The following is a 13930-nucleotide window of genomic DNA, read 5'->3' on the forward strand; positions in this document are numbered from 1 at the left end:
CCAAAGACCACTTCTCAGTTCCTATGCTTCCTGGCTGATGTTTTGGTCACTTTTGAATGCTGGTGGTGCTTTCACTCTAGTGGTAGCATGAGACGGAGTCTACAACCCACACAAGTGGCTCAGGTAGTGCAGCTCATCCAGGATGGCACATCAATGCGAGCTGTGGCAAGAAGGTTTGCTGTGTCTGTCAGCGTAGTGTCCAGAGCATGGAGGCGCTACCAGGAGACAGGCCAGTACATCAGGAGACGTGGAGGAGGCCGTAGGAGGGCAACAACCCAGCAGCAGGACTGCTACCTCCGCCTTTGTGCAAGGAGGAGCAGGAGGAGCACTGCCAGAGCCCTGCAAAATGACCTCCAGCAGGCCATAAATGTGCATGTGTCTGCTCAAACGGTCAGAAACAGACTCCATGAGGGTGGTATGAGGGCCCGACGTCCACAGGTGGGGGTTGTGCTTACAGCCCAACACCGTGCAGGACGTTTGGCATTTGCCAGAGAACACCAAGATTGGCAAATTCGCCACTGGCGCCCTGTGCTCTTCACAGATGAAAGCAGGTTCACACTGAGCACATGTGACAGACGTGACAGAGTCTGGAGACGCCGTGGAGAACGTTCTGCTGCCTGCAACATCCTCCAGCATGACCGGTTTGGCGGTGGGTCAGTCATGGTGTGGGGTGGAATTTCTTTGGGGGGCCGCACAGCCCTCCATGTGCTCGCCAGAGGTAGCCTGACTGCCATTAGGTACCGAGATGAGATCCTCAGACCCCTTGTGAGACCATATGCTGGTGCGGTTGGCCCTGGGTTACTCCTAATGCAAGACAATGCTAGACCTCATGTGGCTGGAGTGTGTCAGCAGTTCCTGCAAGAGGAAGGCATTGATGCTATGAACTGGCCCGCCCGTTCCCCAGACCTGAATCCAATTGAGCACATCTGGGACATCATGTCTCGCTCCATCCACCAACGCCACGTTGCACCACAGACTGTCCAGGAGTTGGCGGATGCTTTAGTCCAGGTCTGGGAGGAGAAACCTCAGAAGACCATCCGCCACCTCATCAGGAGCATGCCCAGGCGTTGTAGGGAGGTCATACAGGCACGTGGAGGCCACACACACTACTGAGCCTCATTTTGACTTGTTTTAAGGTCATTACATCAAAGTTGGATCAGCCTGTAGTGTGGTTTTCCACTTTAATTTTGAGAGTGACTCCAAATCCAGACCCCCATGGGTTGATAAATTTGATTTCCATTGATAATTTTTTTGTGATTTTGTTGTCAGCACATTCAACTATGTAAAGAAAAAAGTATTTAATAAGATTATTTCATTCATTCAGATCTAGGATGTGTTGTTTAAGTGTTCCCTTTATTTTTTGGAGCAGTGTATATACACTACCGTTCAAAAGTTTGATGTCACTTAGAAATGTCCTTGTTTTCGAAAGAAAAGCAATTTTTTGTCCATTAAAATAACATCAAATTGATCAGAAATACAGTGTAGACATTGTTAATGTTGTAAATGGCTATTGTAAATGGCTACGGCTGATTTTTTATGGAATTTCTACATAGGCGTACAAGGGCCCATTATCAGCAACCATCAGTCCTGTGTTCCAATAGCACGTTGTGTTTGCTAATCCAAGTTTATAATTTTAAAAGGCTAATTGATCATTAGAAAACCCTTTTGCAATTATGTTAGCACAGCTGAAAACTGTTGTGCTGATTAAAGAAGCAATAAAACTGGCCTTCTTGAGACTAGTTGAGTATCTGGAGCATCAGCAATTGTGGGTTCGATTACAGGCTCAAAATGGCCAGAACCAAGAACTTTCTTCTGAAACTCGTCAGTCTATTCTTGTTCTGAGAAATGAAGGCTATTCCATGCAAGAAATTGCCAAGAACCTGAAGATCTCGTAAAACGCTGTGTACTACTCCCTTCACAGAACAGCGCAAACTGGCTCTAACCAGAATAGAAAGAGGAGTGGGAGGCCCCGGTGCACAACTGAGCAAGAGGACAAATACATTAGAGTGTCTAGTTTGAGAAACAGACACCTCACAGGTCCTCAACTGGCAGCTTCATTAAATAGTACCCACAAAACACCAGTCTCAACGTCAACAGTGAAGAGGCGACTCCGGGATGCTGACCTTCTAGGCAGAGTTGCAAAGAAAAGCAATATCTCAAACTGGCCAATAAAAAGAAAAGATTAAGATGGGCAAAATAACACAGACACTGGACAGAGGAAGATTGGGAAAAAGTGTTATGGACAGACTAATCGAAGTTTGAGGTGTTCGGATCACAAAGAAGGACATTTGTGAGACGCAGACCAAATAAAAAGATGCTGGAGGAGTGCTTGATGCCATCTGTCAAGCATGGTGGAGGCAATGTGATGGTCTGGCGGTGCTTTGGTGGTGGTAAAGTGGGAGATTTGTAAATGGGATCTTGAAGAAGGAAGGCTAACCTTGTCAATGATTACATTTCCTATTCATTTTGCTATATTTCCTATTCAAACTAATTTCATGTACTGTTGAAGTCGGAAGTTTACATACACCTTAGCCAAATACATTTAAACTCAGTTTTTCACAATTCCTGACATTTAATCCTAGTAAAAATTCCCTGTCCTCGGTCAGTTAGGATCACCACTTTAATTTAAGAACGTGAAATGTCAGAATAACAGTAAAGAGATTGATTTATTTCAGCTTTTATTTTTTTTCATCACATTCCCAGTGGGTCAGAAGTTTACATACATTCAAGTAGTATTTGGTAGCATTGCCTTCAAATTATTTAACTTGGGTCAAACGTTTCGGGTAGCCTTCCACAAGCTTCCACAATAAGTTGGGTGAATTTTGGCCCATTCCTCCTGACAGAGCTGGTGTAACTCAGTAAGGTTTGTAGCCTCGCACACACTTTTTCAGTTCTGCCTACACATTTTCTATAGGATTGAGGTCAGGGCTTTGTGATAGCCACTCCAATACCTTGACTTTGATGTCCTTAAGCCATTTTGCCACAACTTTGGAATTATGCTTGGGGTCATTGTCCATTTGGAAGATCCATTTGCGATAAAGCTTTAACTTCCTGACTGATGTCTTGAGATGTTGCTTCAACATATCCACATAATTTTCAATCCTCATGATGCCATCTATTTTATGAAGTGCACCAGTCCCTCCTGCATCAAAGCACCCCCAAAGCATGATGCTGCCACCCCCGTGCTTCACGGTTGGTATGGTGTTCTTCGGCTTGCAAGCATCCCCCTTTTTCCTCCAAACATAACGATGGTCATTATGGCCAAACAGTTCTATTTTTGTTTCATCAGACAAGAGGACATTTCTCCAAAAAGTACAATCTTTGTCCCCATGTGCAGTTGCAAACCGTAGTCTGGCTTTTTATGGCGGTTTAAGAGCAGTGGCTTCTTCCTTGCTGAGCAGCCTTTCAGGTTATGTTGATATAGGACTCGATTTACTGTGGATATAGATACTTTTGTACCTGTTTCCTCCAGCATCTTCACAAGGTCCTTTGCTGTTGTTCTGGGATTGATTTGCACCTTTCGCACCAAAGTATGTTCATTTCTAGGAGACAGAACGCGTCTCCTTCCTGAGCGGTATGACGGCTGCGTGGTCCCATGGTGTTTATACTTGCGTACTATTTTTTGTACAGATGAACGTGGTACCTTCAGGCGTTTGGAAATTGCTCCCAAGGATGAACCAGACTTGTGGAGTTCTACAAAAAAATTTCTGAGGTCTTGGCTGATTTCTTTTGATGTTCCCATGATGTCAAGCAAAGAGGCACTGAGTTTGAAGGTAGGCCTTCAAATACATCCACAGGTACACCACCAATTGACTCAAATGATGTCAATTAGCCTATCAGAAGCTTCTAAAGCCATGACATCATTTTCTGGAATTTTCCAAGCTGTTTAAAGGCACAGTCAACTTAGTGTATTGTAAACTTCTGACCCACTGGAATTGTGATACAGTGAATTATAAGTGAAATAATCTGTCTGTAAACAATTGTTGGAAACATTACTTCTGTCATGCACAAACCGACTTGCCAAAACTATAGTTTGTTAACAAGACAATTGTGGAGGGGTTGAAAAACGAGTTTTAATGACTCCAACCTAAGTGTATGTAAACTTCATACTTCAACTGTATGTTTTCATGGAAAACAAGGACATTTCTAAGTGACCCCAAACTTTTGAACAGTAGTGTATATATATACAGTGCATTCAGAAAGTATTCAGAACCCTGGACTTCTTCCACATTTTGTTACGTTACAGCCTTATTCTAAAATGTATTAAATTGGGGGGGTTTCTACACACAATACCCCATAATGACAAAGCAAAAACAGTTTTAGAAATTTTTGCAAATTTATTAAAACATTTTTTTAAACGGAAAACACACATTTACATAAGTACAGTGAGGGAAAAAAGTATTTGATCCCCTGCTGATTTTGTACGTTTGCCCACTGACAAAGACATGATCAGTCTATAATTTTAATGGTATGTTTATTTGAACAGTGAGAGTCAGAATAACAACAAAAAAATCCAGAAAAATGCATGTCAAAAATGTTTAAATTGATTTGCATTTTAATGAGGGAAATAAGTATTTGACCCCTCTGCAAAACATGACTTAGTACTTGGTGGCAAAACCCTTGTTGGCAGTCACAGAGGTCAGACGTTTCTTGTAGTTGGCCACCAGGTTTGCACACATCTCAGGAGGGATTTTGTCCCACTCCTCTTTGCAGATCTTCTCCAAGTCATTAAGGTTTCGAGGCTGACGTTTGGCAACTCGAACCTTCAGCTCCCTCCACAGATTTTCTATGGGATTAAGGTCTGGAGACTGGCTAGGCCACTCCAGGACCTTAATGTGCTTCTTCTTGAGCCACTCCTTTGTTGCCTTGGCCGTGTGTTTTGGGTCATTGTCATGTTGGAATACCCATCCACGACCCATTTTCAATGCCCTGGCTGAGGGAAGGAAGTTCTCACCCAAGAGTTGACAGTACATGGCCCCGTCCACCATCCATTTGATGCGGTGAAGTTGTCCTGTCCCCTTAGCAGAAAAACACCCCCAAACCATAATGTTTCCACCTCCATGTTTGACGGTGGGGATGGTGTTCTTGGGGTCATAGGCAGCATTCCTCCTCCTCCAAACACGGCGAGTTGAGTTGATGCCAAAGAACTCGATTTTGGTCTCATCTGACCACAACACTTTTACCCAGAATCATTCAGATGTTCATTGGCAAACTTCAGACGGGCCTGTATATGTGCATTCTTGAGCAGGGGGACCTTGTGGGCACTGCAGGATCTCAGTCCTTCATTGTTTTCTTGGTGACTATGGTCCCAGCTGCCTTGAGATCATTGACAAGATCCTCCCGTGTAGTTCTGGGCTGATTCCTCACCGTTCTCATTATCATTGCAACTCCACGAGGTGAGATCTTGCATGGAGCCCCAGACCGAGGGAAATTGACAGTTATTTTGTGTTTCTTCCATTTGCGAATAATCGCACCAACTGTTGTCACCTTCTCCCCAAGCTGCTTGGTGATGGACTTGTAGCCCATTCCAGCCTTGCGTAGGTCTACAGTCTTGTCCCTGATATCATTGGAGAGCTCTTTGGTCTTGGCCATGGTGGAGAGTTTGGAATCTGATTGATTGATTGCTTCTGTGGACAGGTGTCTTTTATACAGGTAACAAACTGAGATTAGGAGCACTCCCTTTAAGACTGTGCTCCTAATCTCAGCTCGTTACCTGTATAAAATACATCTGGGAGCCAGAAATCTTTCTGATTGAGAGGGGGTCAAATACTTATTTCCCTCAATAAAATGCATAATCAATTGATAACATTTTTGACATGCGTTCTTCTGGATTTTTGTTGTTGTTTACATTTATTTACATTTTACATTTTTAGTCATTTAGCAGACGCTCTTATCCAGAGCGACTTACAGGAGCAATTAGGGTTAAGTGCCTTGCTCAAGGGCACATCGACAGATTTTTCACCTAGTCGGCTCGGGGATTAGAACCAGTGACCTTTCGGTTACTGGCACAACGCTCTTACCCACTAAGCTACCTGCTGTTCAAATAAACCTACAATTAAAATTATAGACTGATCATTTCTTTGTCAGTGGGCAAACGTACAAAATCAGCAGGGGATCAAAAACCTTTTTCCCCTCACTGTATTTAGACCCTTTACTCAGTACTTTGTTGAAGCTCCTTTGGCAACGGTTATATCCTTGACTCTTCTTGGGTATGACGCTACAAGCTTGGCACACCTGTATTTGGGGAGTTTCTCCCATTCTTCTCTGCAGATCCTCTCAAGCTCTGTCAGATTGGATGGGGAGCGTCGCTGCACAGCTATTTTCAGGTCTTTCCAGAGATGTTAGATCGGGTTCAAAGTCCGGGCTCTGGATGGGCCACTCAAGGACATTCAGAGACTTGTCCTGAAGCCCCTCCTGCGTTGTCTTGGCTGTGTGCGTACGGTCATTGTCCTGTTGGAAGGTGAAACTTTGCCCCAGTCTGAGGTCCTGAGCTTTCTGGAGCAGGTTTTCATCAAGGATCTCTTTGTCCTTTGCTCCGTTCATCTTTCCCTCGATCCTGACTAGTCTCCAAAGTCCCTGCCGCTGAACAACATACCCACAGCACGATGCTGCCACCACCATGCTTCACTGTAGGGATGGTGCCAGGTTTCCTCCAGACGTGACACTTGCCATCCAGGCCAAGTTCAATCTTGGTTTCAACAGACCAAAGAATCTTGTTTCTCATGGTCTGAGAGTCCTTTAGGTGCCTTTTGGCAAACTCCAAGCGGGTTGTCGTGCCTTTTACAGAGGAGTGGCTTCCGTCTGGCCACTCTACCATAAATAATTGATTGGTGGAGTGTTGTAGAGATGGTTGTCCTTCTGGAAGGTTCTCCCATCTCCACAGAGGATCTCTGGAGCTCTGTCAGAGCCATCGGGTTCTTGGTCACCTCCCTGACCAAGGCCCTTCTCCACCGATTGTTTAGTTTGGACGGGCGGCCAGCTCTAGGAAGAGTCTTGGTGGTTCCAAACTTCTTCCATTTAAGAATGATGGAGGCCACTGTGTTCTTGGGGACCTTCAATGCTGCATAAATGTTTTGGTACCCTTCCCCAGATCTGTGCCTCGACACAATCCTGTCTCGGAGCTCTACGGACAATTCCTTCAACCTCATGGCTTGGTTTTTGCACTGACATGCACTGTCAACTGTGGGACCTTATATAGACAGGTGTGTGCCTTTTCAAATCATGTCCAATCAATTGCATTTACCACAGGTGGACTCCAAGTTGTAGAAATATCTCAAGGATGATCAATGGAAACAGGATGCACCTGAGCTTAATTTCGAATCTCATAGCAAAGGGTCTGAATACTTATGTAAATAAGGTATTTTTGTTTATTTATAATAAATGTGCAAAAATTTATAAAAACCTGTATTCGCTTTGTCATTATGCGGTACTGTGTGTAGATTGATGAGGATAAAAATAAATAAAAAAATTTAGAACAAAATGTGGAAAAAGTCATGGTGTTTGAATACTTTCCGAAGGCACTGTATATACACTACCAATCAAACGTTTGGACACACCTACTCATTCAAGGGTTCTTCTTTATTTTTACTATTTTTTACATTTTAGAATAATAGTGAAGACATCAAAACTATGAAATAACACATATGGAATCATGTAGTAACCAAAAAAAAAAGTGTTAAACAAATCTAAATATATTTTATATTTGAGAGTCTTCAAATAGCCACCCTTTGCCTTGATGACAGCTTTGCACACTCTTGGCATTCTCTCAACCAGTTTCATGAGGTAGTCACCTGGAATGCATTTCAATTAACAGGTGTGCCTTGTTAAAAGTTAATTTGTGGAATTTCTTGTGTTGTGACAAGGTAGGGGTGGTATACAGAAGATAGCCCTATTTGGTAAAACACCAAGTCCATATTATGGCAAGAACAGCTCAAATAAGCAAAGAGAAATGACAGTCATTACTTTAAGACATGAAGGTCAGTCAGTATGGTAATGTCAAGAACTTTGAACGTTTCTTCAAGTGCAGTCGCAAAAACCATCAAGCGCTATGATGAAACTGGCTCTCATGAGGACCGCCACAGGAAAGGAAGAACCAGAGTTACCTCTGCTGCAGAGGATAAGTTCATTAGAGTTACCAGCTTCACCTGGAACGCTTTTCCAACAGTCTTGAAGGAGTTCCCACATATGCTGAGCACTTGTTTACTCTCAAATATAAAATATATTTTGATTTGTTTAACACTTTTTTGGTTACTACATGATTCCATATGTGTTATTTCATAGTTTTGTTGTCTTCACTATTATTCTACAATGTAAAAAAAATTAAAATAAAGACAAACCCTTGAATGAGTAGGTGTGTCCAAACTTTTGACTGGTAGTGTATATATACATACATACACATATAAACACACTATATATACAAAATTATGTGGACACGCTATTTCAGCCACACCCGTAGACTGATGGGCTTTCTCCTGCATTGGATAGTGGTTGCCGTCTGCGGTTCTGAAACATCAGTGCGCTGTTGAATTGGCGCCTTTTCCTAGACCATGTTGCTATTTGTATAATAGCAACGTTAACCAGCATATTGGTGTTGAGAACAAAGCAGCGGAGGCAGCAACAGATTTAGGAGATGAGAAAACAGCCCTTGCATTAATTGTCTAAGAAAAGTGAGGAGCGAGGGAACAATAACTTAATTAGGTCTATAATCAATAGCGTAACTGTTAAATGTGCCTTGCATTATAAATCATCCATATATATATATATATATATATATATATATATATATATATATATATATATATATACATACATACATACAGTGGGGGAAAAAAGTATTTAGTCAGCCACCAATGGTGCAAGTTCTCCAACTTAAAAAGATGAGAGAGGCCTGTAATTTTCATCATAGGTACACGTCAACTATGACAGACAAAATCCAGAAAACCATGGGAAAAAAATCCAGAAAATCACATTGTATGATTTTTTATGAATTTATTTTCAAATTATGGTTGAAAATAAGTATTTGGTCACCTACAAACAAGCAAGATTTCTGGCTCTCACAGACCTGTAACTTCTTCTTTAAGAGGCTCCTCTGTCCTCCACTCGTTACCTGTATTAATGGCACCTGTTTGAACTTGTTATCAGTATAAAAGACACCTGTCCACAACCTCAAACAGTCACACTCCAAACTCCACTATGGCCAAGACCAAAGAGCTGTCAAAGGACACCAGAAACAAAATTGTAGACCTGCACCAGGCTGGGAAGACTGAATCTGCAATAGGTAAGCAGCTTGGTTTGAAGATATCAACTGTGGGAGCAATTATTAGGAAATGGAAGACATACAAGACCACTGATAATCTCCCTCAATCTGGGGCTCCACGCAAGATCACACCCCGTGGGGTCAAAATGATCACAAGAACGGTGAGCAAAAATCCCAGAACCACACGGGGGGACCTAGTGAATGACCTGCAGAGAGCTGGGACCAAAGTAACAAAGCCTACCATCAGTAACACACTACGCCGCCAGGGACTCAAATCCTGCAGTGCCAGATGTGTCCCCCTGCTTAAGCCAGTACATGTCCAGGCCCGTCTGAAGTTTGCTAGAGTGCATTTGGATGATCCAGAAGAGGATTGGGAGAATGTCATATGGTCAGATGAAACCAAAATATAACTTTTTGGTAAAAACTCAACTCGTCGTGTTTGGAGGACAAAGAATGCTGAGTTGCATCCAAAGAACACCATACCTACTGTGAAGCATGGGGGTGGAAACATCATGCTTTGGGGCTGTTTTTCTGCAAAGGGACCAGGACGACTGATCCGTGTAAAGGAAAGTATGAATGGGGCCATGTATCGTGAGATTTTGAGTGAAAACCTCCTTCCATCAGCAAGGGCATTGAAGATGAAACGTGGCTGGGTCTTTCAGCATGACAATGATCCCAATCACACCGCCCGGGCAACGAAGGAGTGGCTTCGTAAGAAGCATTTCAAGGTCCTGGAGTGGCCTAGCCAGTCTCCAGATCTCAACCCCATAGAAAATCTTTGGAGGGAGTTGAAAGTCCGTGTTGCCCAGCGACAGCCCCAAAACATCACTGCTCTAGAGGAGATCTGCATGGAGGAATGGGCCAAAATACCAGCAACAGTGTGTGAAAACCTTGTGAAGACTTACATAAAACGTTTGACCTGTGTCATTGCCAACAAAGGGTATATAACAAAGTATTGAGAAACTTTTGTTATTGACCAAATACTTATTTTCCACCATAATTTGCAAATAAATTCATAAAAAATCCTACAATGTGATTTTGAAAATTACAGGCCTCTCTCATCTTTTTAAGTGGGAGAACTTGCACAATTGGTGGCTGACTAAATACTTTTTTTCCCCACTGTATATATATATATATATATATATATATATATACACACAGTGGGGAGAACAAGTATTTGATACACTGCCGATTTTGCAGGTTTTCCTACTTACAAAGCATATATAGGTCTGTAATTTTTATCATAGGTACACTTCAACTGTGAGAGACGGAATCTAAAACAAAAATCCAGAAAATCACATTGTATGATTTTTAAGTAATTTATTTGCATTTTATTTTATGACATAAGTATTTGATACATCAGAAAAGCAGAACTTAATATTTGGTACAGAAACCTTTGTTTGCAATTACAGAGATCATACGTTTCCTGTAGGTCTTGACCAGGTTTGCACACACTGCAGCAGGGATTTTGGCCCACTCCTCCATACAGACCTTCTCCAGATCCTTCAGGTTTCGGGGCTGTCGCTGGGCAATACAGACTTTCAGCTCCCTCCAAAGATTTTCTATTGGGTTCAGGTCTGGAGACTGGCTAGGCCACTCCAGGACCTTGAGATGCTTCTTACGGAGCCCCTCCTTAGTTGCCCTGGCTGTGTGTTTCGGGTCGTTGTCATGCTGGAAGACCCAGCCAAGACCCATCTTCAATGCTCTTACTGAGGGAAGGAGGTTGATGGCCAAGATCTCGCGATACATGGCCCCATCCATCCTCCCTTCAATACGGTGCAGTCGTCCTGTCCCCTTTGCAGAAAAGCATCTCCAAAGAATGATGTTTCCACCTCCATGCTTCACGGTTGGGATGGTGTTCTTGGGGTTGTACTCATCCTTCTTCTTCCTCTAAACACAGCGAGTGGAGATTAGACCAAAAAGCTCTATTTTTGTCTCATCAGACCACATGACCTTCTCCCATTCCTCCTCTGGATCATCCAGATGGTCATTAGCAAACTTCAGACGGGCCTGGACATGCGCTGGCTTGAGCAGGGGGACCTTGCGTGCGCTGCAGGATTTTAATCCATGACGGCGTAGTGTGTTACTAATGGTTTTCTTTGAGACTGTGGTCCCAGCTCTCTTCAGGTCATTGACCAGGTCTTGCCGTGTAGTTCTGGGCTGAGGTGAGATCTTGCATGGAGCCCCAGACCGAGGGTGATTGACCGTCATCTTGAACTTCTTCCATTTTCTAATAATTGCGCCAACAGTTGTTGCCTTCTCACCAAGCTGCTTGCCTATTGTCCTGTAGCCCATCCCAGCCTTGTGCAGGTCTACAATTGTATCCCTGATGTCCTTACACAGCTCTCTGGTCTTGGCCATTGTGGAGAGGTTGGAGTCTGTTTGATTGAGTGTGTGGACACGTGTATTTTATACAGGTAACAAGTTCAAACAGGTGCAGTTAATACAGGTAATGAGTGGAGAACAGGAGGGCTTCTTAAAGAAAAACTAACAGGTCTGTAAGAGCCGGAATTCTTACTGGTTGGTAGGTGATCAAATACTTATGTCATGCAATAAAATGCAAATGAATTACTTAAAAATCATACAATGTGATTTTCTGGATTTTAGATTCTGTCTCTCACAGTTGAAGTGTACCTATGATAAAAATTACAGACCTCTACATGCTTTGTAAGTAGGAAAACCTGCAAAATCGGCAGTGTATCAAATACTTGTTCTCCCCACTGTATATATATATATATATATATATATATATATATATATATATATATATATATATATATATATATATATATATATATATATATATATATATACACACAGCTGTGGAAAAAATGTAAAGAGACCACTGCAAAATTATCATTTTCTCTGGTTTTACTATTTATAGGTATGTGTTTGGGTAAAAATAACATTTTTGTTTTATTCTATAAACTACTGACAAAATTTCTCTCAAATTCCCAAAAAATATATTGTAATTTAGAGCATTTATTTGCAGAAAATGACAACTGGTCAAAATAACAAAAAAGATGCAGTGTTGTCAGACCTCGAATAATGCAAAGAAAATAAGTTCATGTTCATTTTTAAACAACACAATAGTAATGTTTTAACTTAGGAAGAGTTCAGAAATCAATATTTGGTGGAATAACCCTGATTTTCAATCACAGCTTTCATGCGTCTTGGCATGCTCTCCACCAGTCTTCCACATTGATGTTGGGTGAATTTATGTCACTCCTGGCGCAAAAATTCAAGCAGCTCGGCTTTGTTTGATGGCTTGTGACCATCCATCTTCCTTTTGATCACATTCCAGATTTTTTCAATGGGGTTCAGGTCTGGAGATTGGGCTGGCCATGACAGGGTCTTGATCTGGTGGTCCTCCATCCACACCTTGATTGACCTGGTTGTGTGGCATGGCGCATTGTCCTGCTTGAAAAACCAATCCTCAGAGTTGGGGAACAATGTCAGCGCAAAAGGAAGCAAGTTTTCTTCCAGGACAACCTTGTACGTGGCTTGATTCATGCGTCCTTCACAAAGACAAATCTGCCAGATTCCAGACTTGCTGAAGCACCCCCAGATCATCACCGATCCTCCACCAAATTTCACAGTGGGTGCGAGACACTGTGGCGTGTAGGCCTCTCCAGGTCTCCGTCTAACCATTAGACGACCAGGTGTTGGGAAAAGCTGAAAATTGGACTCATCAGAGAAGATGACCTTACTCCAGTCCTCTACGGTCCAATCCTTATGGTCTTTTGCAAACCTCAGCCTGGCTCTTCTTTGTTTCTCATTGATGAAGGGCTTTTTTCTAGCTTTGCATGACTTCAGCCCTGCCCATAGGAGCCTGTTTCGAACCGTCCTACCTGTGCACTTCACCCCAGCTGCCGTTTGCCATTCTTTTTGTAGGTCACTTGATGTCATCCTACGGTTGTTGAGTGACATTCGAATGAGTTGACGGTCATCCCGGTCAGTAGAGAGTCGTTTTCACCCTCTGCCGGTCTGTAGCTGTGTTGTCCCCAATGTCTGCTGCTTGACCTTGTTCTTATGAACCGCCGTCTTTGAAATGTTAAGGATGGAAGCAACCTGACGCACACTGTATCCCTCTGCCAGTAAAGCCAGAATTGAACCCTTCTTTTCCTCACTCAAAACTTTCCTTTTCAACTCTTTTGGCATGGTCAGTAGATATTTTTTGATTAATATTACTTTTGAGGTACTATTACCACTGTTTTTGCCATCCAGCTGGTCCTATTGCAAGAGGATAGTGATGACCACAGCAGTGGTTTTTACACTTTTCCTCGTTAAATAAGATTTGGTTCATGTGATCACCTAATCAGTACCTAATTCAGTAGAATGAGGTGTGCCTGTGTTGGAATTCAGACACTGGAATGGAATGGCTGTCATACATGTAGAGATGCTGATTTAAGACAAATTTGCAGTGGTCTCTTAATTTTTTCCAGAGCTGTATATCTACAGAAATAAGACAAAGAGGCAACAGAAGTAGGATCTGAGTGTTTATTTAATAGCCTACTGATTCAGTGAGCACCAAGCCGCATGCAACCATGTCGTATAAACAATTTCACAAATTCGGCTGTTTTTAATCTTTACACTTTTTTTCGTTAGACCAGCCTCTATGGTATTATTTATCATTTATTTAGTGTTGTTTCCACTGTTCCAAATTGTCAGGAA

General features: G+C 42.4%; 1 protein-coding gene across 2 annotated transcripts in view; it reads right to left on the reverse strand.

Annotated features, from left to right (window-relative positions):
* nhsl1b (NHS-like 1b) overlaps nucleotides 1-13930 on the reverse strand; it is a 187319-nt gene that overhangs the window by 150212 nt on the left and 23177 nt on the right. The window lies entirely within an intron of this gene.

This window comes from Coregonus clupeaformis, chromosome 33, assembly GCF_020615455.1.
Source record: "Coregonus clupeaformis isolate EN_2021a chromosome 33, ASM2061545v1, whole genome shotgun sequence".
In the NCBI taxonomy this organism is placed as follows: Eukaryota; Metazoa; Chordata; class Actinopteri; order Salmoniformes; family Salmonidae; genus Coregonus; species Coregonus clupeaformis.